A 17,274-nucleotide genomic window follows, 5' to 3' on the forward strand; every position below is an offset into this window, starting at 1 on the left:
GCTACTGGGTGTTCTTTATGGTTGTGAAATTTGGACTCTCACTTTTAGAGAGGAAGAGAGATTAAGGGTGTTCGAAAATAATATGCTTAGGAAAATATTTGGGGCTAAGAGGAATGAAGTCATAGGAGAACGAAGAAAGTTACACAACGCAGAACTACACGCATTGTATTCTTCACCTAACATAATTAGGAATATTAAATCCAGATTTTTGAGATGGCAGCGCATGTAGCACGTATGGGTTAATCTAGAAATGCATATAGAATGTTAGTTGGAAGACCTGAAGGGAAAAGACCTTGAGGGAGGCAGACGTAAATGGGAGGATAATATTAAAATGGATTTGAGAGAGGTGGGATATGATGGTAGAGACTGGATTAATCTTGCTCAGGATAGGGATCGATAGTAGGCTTATATGAGGGCGTCAATGAACTTCCGGGTTCCTTAAAAGCCATTTGTAAATAAGTGATATAGATATTTATATGTGTGATTCTCTTCAGTATTGTGTAGAGGAATCGCAAAAATTATAATGCCTAAGGGAAGACCAAAAAGTATTACTTACTGATCAAATAAGAGGCCTACAAAATGTTGTAGTGTCCCGATCACTTCAGCAAGATCTCTTGGCAGGATAAAATGATTCTACCCACTACATTCCAAAGTAGTTCACGAAACATGCAGCAGCTATACCAAAACGATATGTCTATTTTTGGAAAGAATGGCAAATCTGATATTTTCATAACTCTAACCTACAATCCTCAATGACCTGAAATAGCTACTGCTTCACTCCCACATGTAAAACCGACTGATCATCCCGACATTGTTACTTGCGTTTTCGCATCGAAACTCAAGAACTGAAGATATATAGGTTCAATAAAAAAGTATTTAGCATGAAGAAAACCATTCAGAGGGGTATGTTTCATTATTATGGAAGCAAATAACTTCCAAAATGTCTGGTGTTTATTATTGGAAATAAATTTGAAACATTTTAATTTGAACTTCTAATGAACTTAGCAGCATTTGCTGCACAAGCCACTAGTTTATTCTAAAAATAATGGCTTATTGTAACAATAATGGCATGAAGAACTAAGTACGGAATAAATTTCACATGAACATTATTGGTGTTCAATATGGGCGCCATTTATAACACTGCAGATGTCAAGACGGTAATCCCATATCAATTGCACTGCATCGGAGATGCAATGGCACAATTCGTCCAGTTGTAATAATAATAATAATAATAATAATAATAATAATAATAATAATAATAATAATATTAATTAATAACAATAATAGGCCACCGGCGTGGCTCAGTCGGTTAAGGCGCTTGTCTGCCGGTCTGAAGTTGCGCTCGGGCACGGGTTTGATCCCCACTTGAACTGATTACCCCCCATTGGGTTTTTTCGAAGGTTTTCCCCAACCGTAAGGTGAATACCAGGTAATCTATGGCGAATCCTCGGCCTCATCTCGCCAAATACCATCTCGCTAAATAACCTCGCAGTTGATACAGCGTCGTTAAATAACCAACTAAAAATAAATAATAATAATAATAATAATAATAATAATAATAATAATTTATCTTAGCTAGCAGAGTTAAGGCCGTAGATCTTCTCTTCCATTCAACCAGCAAAAAGTATACATACATATGATTCAGGGATCTTGGCCCCAGCAAAAAGTAAGTAGACAGACTGAGAGCGAGTTACTCATCACTACTGACGGGCTGGGTCACACAGATCAGGCCACATAGTCATAACACCAAACACTTCCTTCTTATCACGTCGCGGTACACTCAGTCTTGAAACACAATATTCTTCCACACGTCCCTTTACTAACTACTACGCCTGTTGACTAAACAATGTCCTGACTACATATTTTCTTGACATGAGTGTGCCTCAACTTCGAGCATAGATATTATCTTCATTCTTCCTCTTTCCTCTTCCCCTCCTATGAACATTTATGATTAAATTTCTTTCTTATGAAGCAACACACAGCTCGCTCACTCGACAAACAACCAAGGACAGGAGCCATTAACGCGGAATCGAGCTGTACAATGTAATTTAAAAAGTCATGAAATTACAGTCTGTGGAAAACAAACAATATCTCAAGAATTTATTAAAGGAAGAAAGCAAAATATGAACAAGTAGTAAGATAACATAAAATTTTAGGCAGAAAGAAGAAAACGTTTGAATCCATGAAATAAATAAATCAACTGAGAATTAAATAAATAATCTTCCCAAAAACGTATGTTTAAACAATTCTTAAAACACTGGAAATTTTGGTAAAATTATATATGCTAAAGGAAGTTGGTTAAAAGTTGTTATTAAAACATGCTTAATTCCTTTCATTATTAAGCTATGTTGACAAAAAAAATTGTTTTTTCTTTTTATCTCGTTAAATTAGTATGTATATCTTTATTAAACTGAAATATAATATTACTATGTATTAAATTGCTAATAACTTTGTACATGAAAATGGCAGCACCTAATTTGATAATTCATTCAACTAGAACAGGCCTGCAGAACTCGCAAAGTAGGGGAATTTATGACGTCAGCCTCACTCCACTTCTATTGGAGATTATCGACTTCCGCCCCAAGAATGAATGTTGATGCAGCCGAGCGTAACTAGAACGCCGTGACCGCACAGGTAGAAAAGGTGGGTGGGGTAAAAGAGGGGAGGAAAGCAGTCGCTCTCAAGAGCTACAGTTCTGCAGGCCTGAACTATAGTTCCGTCGCTCTTATTTCCGGCAGCCAATCACGTTGCAGTTCGGCTACATTTAAACGTGTGCCTCTTGTGATTCGCTGATGATAACGTCATGGATTTCGTAAGGCTCGATAAATACTTAATATAATCGCCCACCATTCTGGTTCTTTCGTTGGCGTCCGCAGAAAGCACACGAGGACGTTATTCAGGGGCGTATTTTGCGGGCTACCGGGGCTACCGGCGGTAGCCCAAAGAAATTACAAAAGAAAAAGTTTATAATATAACATAATGTAATAATTTTGTATTATTAGTTTTACCATAGTAATTAAAATTAAAGTAATTGTTAGATATATTTTGTGTAATAATAGGGTCAGCGGTAGCCCAAACTCTTTAACCAGTATACGCCACTGACGTTATTTGCCGCTCAATTATTTGCTGAATTACAGTGCGTTTGATTTATTATCATAGGAGCTAGGACATGATAATGTTTAACGGTGTGGCAAATAGATTCCTCGTCTGGTAGCTCGGTAATGAAAGAACAAAAATGGCGAACGATATTCCTACCTAGACTTTATAGAGCCTTCACTTCCTAAGACGTAAGCAAAGAGGAGGAGTCACGCCGGGAATAACAGCGTCGCGACTAAAGAACAAAAGCAAATTTGTATAGATATTATTTTAACTGGAGTCAAATAATGAAAACCCAATAAATTTCTTACAGCTCTATTTTGAATAATTTGTAAAGGTCTCAAAGCAGTTTTTTATTCTGTCCCCAAATAAAATATGACATATACATTAAATGAGAATTGACAGTTGTTAGCAAAACGCTGTAATATGATCGGCCAGGACGTTACAGGAAGTATTGATAGACTTCTTTGCGTTCACTAAACTAGAATTTCGCCTTCTGTCAACAAAAGGTCTAATATATGCTCAGTAGTACAATCTTCTGTGTTCTACTTGTCGAAGTGGCAAATCAGAATATTTCATTATATTATGGTGTAACTTCGACAGTGTGTTAAAGTGAATTGTAGTTTAGAATAGCTTAGCCACACGAAAATTATTAATCTTGAATGCTTAAAAAAAAATGTGCCAGAAGGATTGGGTTGAAGGACACGCAATTTTAACAAATGGTGATGTCTCAATATTCTTATGTATAGCAGAAAATCCATCAATATTACTAAATTGCTTAAAAATAGTTTTATTATTTTTACTTTAGCGGTACATATTTTGTTATTTGTAATGCATATATCCTGATGTATACGTGCATGCATATTTTGCAATTTTTAGTGGATAAGAATCCGCCCCCTAGTCATGACACTGTTTAGCGATTTAGCCAACCAACAGTCGTAAGTAGTTAGTAACGGGAGGTGTGGATTAATATTGTGTTATATGTTTTTGTGAATACAGTATAACAGCAACTAGTGAGGCGCTAATTAGCCATGCCAGCAGTGCAATATAAATTAGGCTTCAAAACACTGCATAGTCACCATTGTAGGTTGGATGTCGTCATCCGCAATAATAGCAGATCCACTAACACACTATTATCTGTAGTAGCCTATTAACAGGATCTTCGTTATTACTAACACATATTTACTCCTACTTTATTCTATACTTAAAAAAGGAACGGATTTCTCACGAACTCATTGTCACATGACATGAACTGAATGAACTCCCTAGAGTCTAGAAAATGTTCCAGGCTTGTCCTAATTCGTTCTTACCCATACTATAAAAGATAAATTGAATAGTGACTGCCTATATTTAGAAACATAAATTTTACATAAAGGAAGATTCCTACATATACATATTTTTGCTTGGTTATTTAACGACGCTGTATCAACTACTAGGTTACTTAGCGTCGATGGGATTGGTGATAGTGAGGTGGTATTTGGCGCAATGAGCCCGAAGATTAGCCATATATTACCTGACATTTTCCTTATGGTTGGGGAAAAACCTTGGAAAAACCGGGTAAGGTAATCAGGCCAAGTGGGAATCGAAGCCACGACCGAGCGCAACTCCGGATCGACAGATAAGCGCCTCAGCTGACCGAGCTACGCCGATGACTGATTTCTATATTAATTTGCAATAAATGGTTCGAAGAAAAAGGAGTGGAAAAATTGCAGAATGTATGCCGACATGTGGACAAAATTGAGGAACAACATTATAATAACAATAAAACGTTGCAGTGGAAAACAATTGAACAGTTTCTGATTGAAGGTATTGCAGATAGTAGTGACAGTTCGACTGAGAAAGAGCCTTGATCAGAAGAATCGAGAGAGGAAGAGACAATATTTTATGATGAGCAACTTGAATAATTATGGAAAATGTTAAATGTTATGTTTTATTTAACGACGCTCGCAACTGCAGAGGTTATATCAGCGTCGCCGGATGTGCCGGAATTTTGTCCCGCAGGAGTTCTTTTACATGCCAGTAAATCTACTGACATGAGCCTGTCGCATTTAAGCACACTTAAATGCCATCGACCTGGCCCGGGATCGAACCCGCAACCTTGGGCATAGAAGGCCAGCGCTATACCAACTTGCCAACCAGGTCGACTAATAATTATGGATAATTTAAAGATAATTATAGTACTGTACAATAATACCGTGTACTTATAAATAAAATGATTTGCGTAATAGCAACACATTTCGTGTATAGTGTGTTGATTTTTAGACAGAGTGTACCATTTCATTTTAAGAAGAAAGTGTTAGGTGTTATGACTGTGCGGTCTGACCTGTGCTACCCAGCTCGTTCGTGCTTCGCCAGTAGCGATGAGTAACTCGCTCTTATAGGTATCCTACAAGCAAAACTCAGCCCGGACTCTTCACGGCGCTCATGCTATACCCCTCTTACCCCCCTGCAGTAGGCGTGAGAGCATGCTGGGAACGGGAGCATACGTCATCTGCGCGAGAAAGTCACGCCCGCTGGTTTCTGCGCTCTGAGTTTTCCTTGTCGAAATGCCTATAGCTTAACTTCTTAATTTTGCAAGGGCCAAAATCCCTGAATCAAGCTGTACAAGCTAAAAATGTCACAATAAAATTTACGTGTATACAAGAATTACTTGTGAGTTAAACAATGAAATATTATGAACTATTAATAAAGAAATGAGATATAATCTGTGTAGCAAAATTAAACTAATATACATATACTGTTGATATATTTCAAATAATACTAGATAATAGGAAGAACTTATAATGAAAACAATTGTGAAAATGCAGCACTATCAGAATGCATGTCTAAAGAACGAAATTAACGTTCTCTGACTAGATGGTAAAGTCAGTATAATTAGAATGAATTGCTAAGAAGGTTATCCTTTAAGCTATTTTAAAAAGTATTTATTGTCTTGCAGCCCCGAATAATTTGTGAGAAGGAATTCCATTTTCGCGAGATGGAGACTAAGATGAGGAGTAACAAGATGTTTTATGAAGGAGTATACTTAGCGTGCCACGGATAAGTGATCTGGTATTTACATCATGATTAGGGTATAGATAAGAGAAACGAGACGAAAGGTGATTTGGTGATGAGGTATGTAGAATTCGAAAGAGTAAAGACAACGATTTAAAGTTCTACTTTCTTTGAGTCGGACCCACGAAAGACTTGGGAAGGACGGTCATATGCTGGGCAGGTCGCTTAAATTCCACCACTGATGCACAGAGCCTTACTCTGCATTTGTTTACAAAACGGCGGTGTAAGCGAAAAGGACATGGGCAGGGTTTCTGCGTCCCTTTCACTTCCCTCTTATGCCTAGGGCTGCTGTAGCTTGTTTGACAGTTCAGAACTTAACTCACTTAACAGAAGGTCACAATTATAATCGAACTGCGGCATAACTAGGATCTGCACTAGGTTAAGTTTAAGTTGCTGAAAGAAGGCGTTTGTTATATGACTCAAACGGTGAATGGAGGAACAGATTTTTTTATTGTTTCTTTAACTTGAAATTCCAATTCAGATTATTATCTAGACAGCATATATGAATTCCCATCAAAAGAAATCGCAGGGTGATAAATGTAGCGATTCTGGATTCAAAACATCAATGAAAGATTCTTATTTCCCGCAAAGTCGATTCAATGCCCTGGAAAGGAGGCACATAGGTACTGAGCACCATGTTGGAAGCGAGGAGCGCCATCATGTTGGAAGATTAAGTTGGGAATATCTTTCTCCTGTTGAAGCATAATTCATTCTATCACCTTTAATTCGAGAAATATTCGTTCTGTTATGTTCAGATAAAAGTGGCCAGTGACGGTGGGCTCGGCAAAGAAGAAGGGACCCATACACTTTATGTCAGTTCATCCGCAAGACACATGCATGTAAGTTTTGTTAGCCAAATTTAGTTCGAAAGTGTCGCTGCACTGTCACTATATCATTCATTGTAATTGTAAATGTCTCACGGATTTTGATTCAGTATTTACTACTTATTGTGCTTTTTTCTTTCATTCTACATATTATACGACACGTGTCTCATTTTTATTGACTTATTGTTTCCATCGTATTATAATTATTTCTTTCAACTTTTTGTGTAACTACATTTGGTGTATTTGTAATGTTGTTTGTATCGTAGTATTACTCCTGGTTGAGTGTTAGAAAATTTCCTTTGGGCTTAACTCTATCATGTTAAATAAAATTATTATGATTATTATGTTCATTATTATTATCACCATTATTAATGTTATTATTATTATTATTATTATTATTATCATCACCATTATTATTATTATTAGTATTAGCGCAAATTCCATCACGCTAAATGTTTTCTCTTGCTCTGATGTCGCCATTCTGTAAAAGAAAATAATATGCAGTGTAACTACGAATATAACTTACCAAGTAAGACCACTAGTGCCACTAGAAAAAATAAAACAAATATACACATATGCCTACAGGCAATAAGAGCTTTCTCCTTCTAGGTATATTTTTATGTCAAAGAAGTAGATACTTGGGCTTATTTGAACTGAAGAGTGAAGGGGTATAATAAACCATACCAGGAAACAGAAAAGTAAACTGAAAATCAGACAACCACAATAAATAATAATAAAATATTTTATCTAAAAAACTACTCTACGTTTTAAATATTTATTTCTAGTTTATGGTAAATGGTTCCATACGAATGGAACTGAAATTGAAGGACTCGGGGAAACGTATTCTGATTTCTTATCCAATATTTATTTATGTAATGGCTGGTAAATTGATTATATAATCATTAATCTTCAAAGAAAACAGGTGAACCCACATTAAAAAACAATTTTATAGAAAAAAATTCTTCTTTCTGGCTTCCCATTAGCGTTCCACTTCTGTGAGTGACTGTAGGCCAGGACATACTGAAAGGTGATGTCGGTCCATCTCTGTATTTTTTTTATTTCATTAGGTTATTTTGCGACGCTTTATCAACAGCTTAGGTTATTTAGCGTCTGAATGAGATGAAGGTGATAATGCCGGTGAAATGAGTCCGGGGTCCAGCACCGAAAGTTACCCAGCATTTGCTCATATTGGGTTGAGGGAAAACCTCGGAAAAAACCTCAACTAGGTAACTTGTCCCGACCGGGAATCGTACCCGGGCCACCTGGTTTCGCGGCCAGACGCGCTAACCGTTACTCCACAGGTGTGGAGATCTCTGTATCAGAGTTACACAATTTGCAGGATGGTGTCTCCATTATCCTAAAACTGAAGAGGTGTTTGGCCAGTAAATCATGCCCTGTTGTTAAGACGAAAGAGTGCGGCTGCACTTTATCTTGGCTGAATTGGTATATTCAGAATTCACTCTTTCCAGTTCTTGTCATATATTCTTAGGCTAGGTCTTGCAGATGTTGTGTCTTGTATTTCTCATTTACAGCTATTCTCACAGACTGAAATGGCATTGGTTTTGAGTACGTTAGTGGGAGCCGAGCTCCCTTCTTAGCCAAGGAGTCTGCTTGATCACTTCCATAGATTGAGCAGTGACCACGTATCCACTGTAGAGCAATTGTTTTAGGCCCATTGTTGTATTATTCAATATAAATGTAATGAAAAACCTAGGGATTGAATCATGATTTTTTTATAAAACAAAACAGAAACTGAGTAAATGTGACGAGTCGTATCTTAATATCTGTATGCGAGTAGCCTACCTATTTTAAATTAGAAAGAAGATAAACGATAAATACTGTATGTAAGGTATGTACTATTGTACTGCACACACATTTCTTCTCCATTCTATTCGTTAGTCTGCTTTCTCCAGACTGATCTCCCAGGAGTATTCTTTGACAGCTTACAGGCACAAGTAAATTTTACTGTTCATGCAGTACAAAAATTATGAGATCATAAACTGAATCTGGAGTTGGTAGATACAGGAGTTCGTAACATCGCCGGTTACTAATCAATTATTTTCGCAACACCTGCTCTCCGTCTACAAAAATATGGCCACGTAAGTGTCGTTTGGGACATTTTTCCACCGTTCTTTTTTAAGTGAATATTTTCTGGACTTAAAAATGATACCAACATTGTAAATTCAGATATGTGCAGACAAAAGTAATCTACGCTCTACGTCTTAATAAAGAGACTTACTTTCTAACAAAGACACTATGTGCTCAGAACTATGGATAAATTCATTACAGAAAAAATAAAATTTCAGTTTCTTAATCTGCAGTACCTACGACTGTAGTTTTTAAGATAAAACCTGAATTAAAATACTGGAAACTCAGCATTTTATAAAATGTTAGCTACAGGTACTCTCTTTCTTCAATACGATTATAAAAATTAGATACGAAATCGTTCTGGCTAAAGAAAAATGAAGACTAGTAAAACAATACTTTTTTCAGCATTTCTAGTTATTACTCCTTGCCAGATCTTGAGAGGAATAACAACTCAGGAAGAAAAATTCAAAACTCAAAATGAAGTGAGCGAATTTTACATGAGTGACGAAACTCGATTAACGCACCTTAAAGAGAAATGAAATAATATGACTGACACAACTTTTAAATGGCAGGACAGACGAAAACAGAGTACTCCAGGATTTAATCAGTAGCTTATATTGTTCCCTGATATCGAAAGCAGATCCTAAATCATGTATTTGAAAAACCAAACACTTTAAGGACAAAGACATACAGATCCAGGGCTTAGTACATAATTGCATTATCTTTTATGTCTAAATAGGCGGAACAGAGCCTAAATAACGTGATGGAAGAGAAATAATCGTTTTGGACAATGACAAATAATCCCAGAAATCTATAGGTAAGCGACAGCAGTCCTTAAACTAAAATGGATATCATATTAAATTCTAGCAATGAAACGAATGTGGTACAACAGATTGCCAGAATTACTATTAATAATTAAAAAAAGAGAGAGAGAGAGAGAGAGAGAGAGAGAGAGAGAGAGAGAGACAATACATAGCCAACATTTCAGAAAATAACCTATGTGCGAACTGACGCAGATGAATAATAGTAACCACCGGCATAGCTAGGTCGACTGAGGCACTTGCCTCCGATTCGGAGTTGCGCTTGGGCAAGAGTTCGATTCCCGCTCGGACTTATTACCTGGTTGGGGTTTTTCCGAGGTTTTCCCCAACCGTAAGGCGATTTTAGGTATAGCCAGTGCCAGCGTTTTTGGCGTGCATCCTTGAGTAAAATGACAGTCGGTGAGCAGCTATTGTCAGTGCAGCTCAGAACGATACCACCCAACACGTCACGTCAGCAATCTGCCCACTGCGTCAAAGGTAAGACACTCGCACTTCGCGTTTCTGGGGTGTACCCTTGAGTACACTGTCCAGTCAGTGGAATCGGCTGGGAGTGGTACCACCTCCTAAACACACATGACGTTAGCAATCTGCCAATAACAGTTTTCAGCTTCTTTCTCGCCCATATTTTGTAGCACAGATAAGATACTCGCTCTCAACGTTCCCATTACTTATTTCACATGCCAGAAACGGTGGCACTGGCTTTAACTATAGCGAATCCTCGGCCTCATCTCGCTATCATCAATCCCATCGACTAAAATTAATAATAGTTTAAATTTCATGTGCATATATCCAACAAACCAAGAAAAACTGTAGAAGTTGTATTGGCATTGGTAGTGATGGTGGTAGTAGTAGTAGTAGTAGTAGTAGTAGTAGTAGTAGTAGTAGTAGTAGTAGCAGTAGTAGTAGCAGCCACCGGCGTAACTCAGTCAGTAGGAGTGTTTACTTGCTGATCTGGCCCAGCGCTCCGGCGTGGGTTCGATTTCCGCTTTGGCCGATTACCTGGTTTTGTACTTTTCAAAGTTTACCCAACTATAAGACAAATTCCAGGTGATCTATGACAAATTCTCGATCTCGTGTCGTCAAACACCATCTTGCTATCACGAATTCCAATGACACTAAATAACCTAGTCCTTTATACAGCGTTATTAAGTAGCCAAATAAAAAGTAGTGAAAGTAGTAGTAGCAGCGCAAACAGTAATAAGTAATAGCAGTAGTAGGAACAGTACTAGTAGGAATTTAGTAGGCCTCTTTGCATAAAAGACAGGATTGAACAGAGAAAATATACTCCGAAAAACTGTATGTATGTATATATTTAAAGGGAAATGCAACTGATATTATGGCATTTTTACGAAGTTTTGATTAATGTTACATGTTCTGTTTCTCTTTTGTTAATAATACTTTAGTAATAGTCAAACATAGGAATGAACAACGGCGTAATTTTTTACCCTGTCACTAAAAGAACTGGAGGATGGAACAATGGTCAAAGAATATGCATTGTAATAAAATGAGAGATAGAAAATGAAGTGAACAAATATAGATTACAATGGAAACTGTATAACAAAAGAGAAAGTGTTGAATGAGCAAAGAACTGGAAACAAAGAAGAGAAAGAGATAAAACGAGACTAGAGAGCAAATTACTAAATAACTGACAGGCGGAGAAAGAAACATCAGTCGGGAAATTGTGCGTATCCTCGTAAAACTGAGTTTCGTTTGCGTTGCTATACTGAGATTAGAATTTTGTTTATACACCACATTTTCACCGTCATGTTATTATTTTCCAGGTGTTTAAAAAGAAGTGCGCTCCAAGATATGCGACGCCTTTTACGGTTATGAGATTTACGATACGATTGGTATGAACTTTGATAGTAAGATTTTCAGTTCAAATCCCGAATTACGCTAAACTAAATTTACACAGTTCTTGCGTCTTAATAATGATGTATGTGAGTGACAGCACTACGCCATTCACTAAAAAGTGGTGCGGCTCGGCGCCTTACTGTGCGGATTAATATGCGTACTAATGCTTATAGTCGGAGGCACCGATTTTGGCAGATGACCTCGATGACATTTCCAGTAGGCGAGCCAATATTGTTTCTGTAAGCTGCGAGAATGAGATGCGATAACATTCTGAGTCGTTCATATTTTCATAACAGCAGCTCATATCAATTATCCTTATTATGAAACACACCACGGTACAGTCCTACTCAGAGAAAACCGTTAATAAATGTAAATGACTTCCGTTCGCAATGATTTTACAATACGTCTCCTACATTTTCTAAATTAAATTAATTCTTAATTAAAAGGAAAATTCTACCCTTACCAGATCAATATACAAGATTTGTCCAGTAATAATCTAGGGATCGTCTACTGGTGGTGCGACAATTGAAGTTAATAAAATTACGATTCTTCTTAATAATCAAAATATAATTTGGTTAATTGGGTAAAATTGCATGCTGCGGAAGTTAGATTTATATAAGAGTATAATAAATAGGATTGTAATGGATATTACAAGGGCAATAATTTCTTCACACGCACATTGTGAATAGAACACAGAAGAAAGCATTTTAAAATATTCGAAATCGTACAAAATATCGGAGAAACCAATTTTCCCTGCACAAATTGCACCGATTGAAAAATATAATTACCATTCACAATAAATACTGTATTTTATGGATTCTAAAAAGTTGTTTATTAATCTAGAGGTATTGGCTGATGACTATACTAAATTCCAGCACAACATTCATTCAGAATATGTAGAAATTACACTTTGGATATTACTAAATGTATAGGCCTACTATCAAAAGGTGTTACATACCCCCTTAAATACTGTACATGTGTTACCTGTGCGATATCCGATGTTTAATTTTTTAAAATATAATTCATAGTACTGAAACTGCCATATTGAATTCGCACAAATTGTATTATTCGTAATTTTCGTCTCGAAAACCCCTAAGATATCTAATTTAATTTTTCACCCATTTTTGTCCCACTTTAGGGACAAAGTCGGACTGAATAATACCTTATTCGTATTCTGTGATCGCAAAGATCCCCATATATCGACTTTCATCGAGATCGGATGACATGAGATTTCTCACTCCCGTCTGCCTTTTCATTAGTACCTTAGGATATGGTATTTAAAAAATCTAAGAATGTTTAACCAATATTGTAGAGAGTAACCTTCACTTTAAATTTTACGTCTCTAGTTAAACATAGGTTTAGTGAATTTTTTAAATCGTCGACTTCTTTCTCTCTCTTCTCTGCTCGGAAAAAAAAAAAAAAAACATTATTTCAAGGGACTAGCCTACATGAAATTGAATTTTTTTTACTTTTCTTATACATTTTAGAAACAATTCTGAGAGATGAGATGAATAGTCTAACCCAATTTTATGAGTGAATCTTTGTATTAAATTTAAAGGCTGCACGTCTGCTGGTTAAACAAAATAAATCGGTAGAATTATTTTGATCATTACTGCCTCCCATTTTCCATCCCTTAATGTTCGTATTTCGTAAAGCTCAGTCTTATCTATTGACTAAGGATTAACATATTTCCATATACATATATATTTCCATATATATAACAGATTATATTTCCATTTCGTACAATATTCTGGTCACGAGACATAAATCATATACTTTGTCTTTTCGGGATTTACCACCAAACCTATCGCTTTATTTGCTTCAAGTAAAATGTCCGTGTTTTCCCTAATCGTTTGTGGAGTTTTTGCTAACATATCCACGTCATCCGCATAGACAAAAAGCTGATGTAATCCGTTCAATTCCAAACCCTCTCTGTTATCCTGAACGTTCCTAATGGCATATTCTAGAGCGAAGTTAAAAAGTAAAGGTGATAGTGCATCTCCTTGCTTTAGCCCGCAGTGAATTGGAAAAGCATCAGGTAGAAACTGGCCCATACGGACTCTGCTGTAAGTTTCATTGAGACACATTTTAATTAATCGAACAAGTTTCTTGGGAATACCAAAGACACGTATAGACTACTGTAATATTTGTTTTGTTTTTGGAGGTGACTGTCCAGAGTGCACAGATACTCGGGCGTGCATGTTTACTCTTATGTCCTACCCATTCCACTGCGACAGAGATAACAGCCGATCTTGCAAGCGGTGAAAACTCGCTCTCCAGATTGCATTAAGAAAATCCATCTGCCAAAATCCCTGGCGCGACCTATAGCAACTAACTCCTCGCCTTTTCAAGTGTGCTAATATATTACATGCTTGTTTTCCTTCACAATTAACCATGTCTCTTAAGTAAAGGGGCATACATCGTAGTGAATAAGTGGCCAAAGACTAGGAAAATCCTGGCAGCAAAGATATTGTAATGAAATGTCCCTTGGAACCAAATTGAGCATAAAACCAAAGATACGTATCATGAAGTGTCGCGTAACAGACTTGCTTTAGCAAAGAGTCGTAATTTGTTGAAATGCATATAAATAATTATATCTAATTATGAAAACTAAATACTTCTTAGCTCTAAATTCAAGGATATGCCTTTCGAAATATAGTAAACTATCACCAGTTTGGTTCTTTACCTCAGAATAACTGCATCAGAATTATCCATATAATTTGATCAACTGAAATATTAACTTAAAATGAACATAGGACATTGTAAACAAATTTGATTGCTTAATATTACTCAAATTTAATAAAATTATGGATTAAATCTAAATTCAAATTATTAAACTGTACCACCTTCCTGTGAAACATGTATTTCTCGTTCTTTTTTACAAATACCGTAATAATTATTAAATTGTCACTCTAGCCGTGACATGGCGGCAACTTCTCCTTCGCTGCTGTATGTCGTGCAGACTAATCAGCTACTGTTAGGCGCGCTCCACAACTAACAAACACAGGTTTGAAAAGTGTTCTATGAGAAACATACATACATACATACATACATACATACATACATACATACATACATACATACATACATACATACATACATACATACATACTCGTATATAAATACATACAATAAACACCTATCCATCCATCTGATAACTCTCCTATCTATAATAATTATTTATTTGTTTGTTTTGCTGTACTCTATATGCATATAATCTATGTAATCAATTTATCATTAGGTACTTTCAGATTTGCACAGGGTTCAATGTAGTGCGAATACTTTTGGGTATATGCACTATGTCGTATATGTAGAAATATCCAACATCTGGGAGTTGTAGCTTCTAGTTGTAGACTGTATGTTACTATTTCTGAATTGTAACATAAAGGAGGGCTATAGTATAGTTATCATTCATTACGCATACACCCACAGCGAAGAAAAATGTGTATACTTATCTCTTATTCCTGTCATCATTCACACATTACACCGGTTGTTTTCGTAAGGTGAACTAATATTCTAGGATTATATCACTTTTCATTGCAAAAATTTATGACAATGTTAAAGTGACTAAATTATCGATTAATATAAAGGAGCTAAAATTAAATATCGAGTTGGAATATACTTCTTGAAGTACTCACGAAATTTATTAAGAATTTTTTATTGAAAAATGCATTCATTATTTGTCAATTTTACCTCCCCTTCTAATACCTACATACATACTTACTTATGGCTATTAAGGAACCCGGAGGTTCATTGCCGTCCTCACATAAGCCTCCATCGGCCCCTATCCTTAGCAAGATTAATCCAGTCTTCACAATCATAAATCACCTCCCTCAAATTCATTTAATATTATCTTCCCATCTACGTCTCGGATTCACCAAAGGTCTTTTTCCCTCCGGTCTCCCAACTAATACTCTATATGCATTCCTGGATTCGCCCAGACGTGCTACATAACCTGCCCATCTCAGAAGTCTGCATTTAATGCTCCTAATTATGTCAGGTGAAGAATATAATGCGTGCAGTTCTGCGTTGTGTAACTTCCTCCATTCTCCTGTGACTTCATCCCTCTTAACCTAAAATATTTTCCTAAGCATCTTATTCTTAAATGCCCTTAACCTGTTCCTCTCTCAAAGTGAGAGTCCAATATATATACTCGTATATAGTTTCACAACTATACGGAAGAACAGGTAATATAACTGTTTATAAATTTCAACTTTCAGCTTTTTTGAGAGCAGACTGGACGACAAAATCTTCTCAACCGAATAATAAAAGACATTTCCCACATTTTTTCTGAGTTTAATACCGATTTAAAGCTCAATGGGATATAGAGAAAGATCATAACGTTTCACCAGTTCTAGACAGGAACACATTGCGCACGGCACAGGGCTACAGTTGAGAAAATACAGACAGCACAATATGACAACGAACTTATGCCTATACCTAGTCCTGTATACGGAAGATCCGCTGGTATAAGTGGTAGTCTGCAAGATCCGGTGAAATTTTGGGAAACATAACTCTATCGCCGTGCTACCTACGTGATATAAGTGCCTTCACTGAGCTCACTAGAACCATACCTCGCTAGCTTTCGTTTTGTACAGACCCAGAAGCAAAATTTGGGTCACCTGAATTTTGTTTCTGGGTCTGTACATTACTTGATGCCTAACATTATTGTTCTACCTCTGCACCTCCTTCCAGCCATAAACGCTAGAAGTTTTCAGAGTCAATGAAATTATTTTTATTTTCCAGATTCGAGCAGTACGTAGCTTCGTACCTTCACAAATATTTTTGTGTGGAGACAAAAAAGCTCGGCCACGAAAATTTTCTACAAGTCTGGCTTATCAGTCGGAAACACAATTTATTTATGTACCATAAATCTACGACACACAGGGTACCTCGCTTTTACTGTGACAACGTTACTATTAGCATTGAGCTTGCTGTATTGTTTGTGTTTTTGTTTTGTGAAGAATTTTAGATAAGGGCGCAAATAGCCATAGTAGCCGACGCGCCCTTTTTAAATCCCACTAACTAACTAACAAGCTAACTAACTAACTAACTGAGTAACTAACTCACTATGACACAGATCTCTACATTTGACTGTATTTATCTTGCTGTGGATTTTTATCGACCTTAGAAATAAATTATTGTTCATATAGTTTGAAGTCATCTCACGCTGTACCTGTGTGCTCTAAAGCGTCATGTCTTGACTAGCGTTTACGAAGTGAGTGCTGATTCGAGTCTTCATGGGAGAAGAAAATTTATCATAAAATTTCGGTCTGTGCGTGGAACCGGCACCCATCCAGCATGAATACGGGAGCTGCAGTAAACCAGGTTTCGTTATCCAGCTGAAACGGCTGATGAGGATCTTTTTGCTAAACGCGCGTCACACTGAATGGTAGAAAAACCGTTCACCCCTGTTGAATATGTAGGCGTGAAGCCAGCAGTCAGCTGACCCTCCATGGTCTCTAGCGAAACGGATTTAATTTATAGTTCTAATCCTCGAAACTCTGATCCGAAGGAAAGTAAGATAATGATTAAAA

This window comes from Periplaneta americana, chromosome 3 (assembly GCF_040183065.1).
Source record: "Periplaneta americana isolate PAMFEO1 chromosome 3, P.americana_PAMFEO1_priV1, whole genome shotgun sequence".
NCBI lineage: Eukaryota > Metazoa > Arthropoda > Insecta > Blattodea > Blattidae > Periplaneta > Periplaneta americana.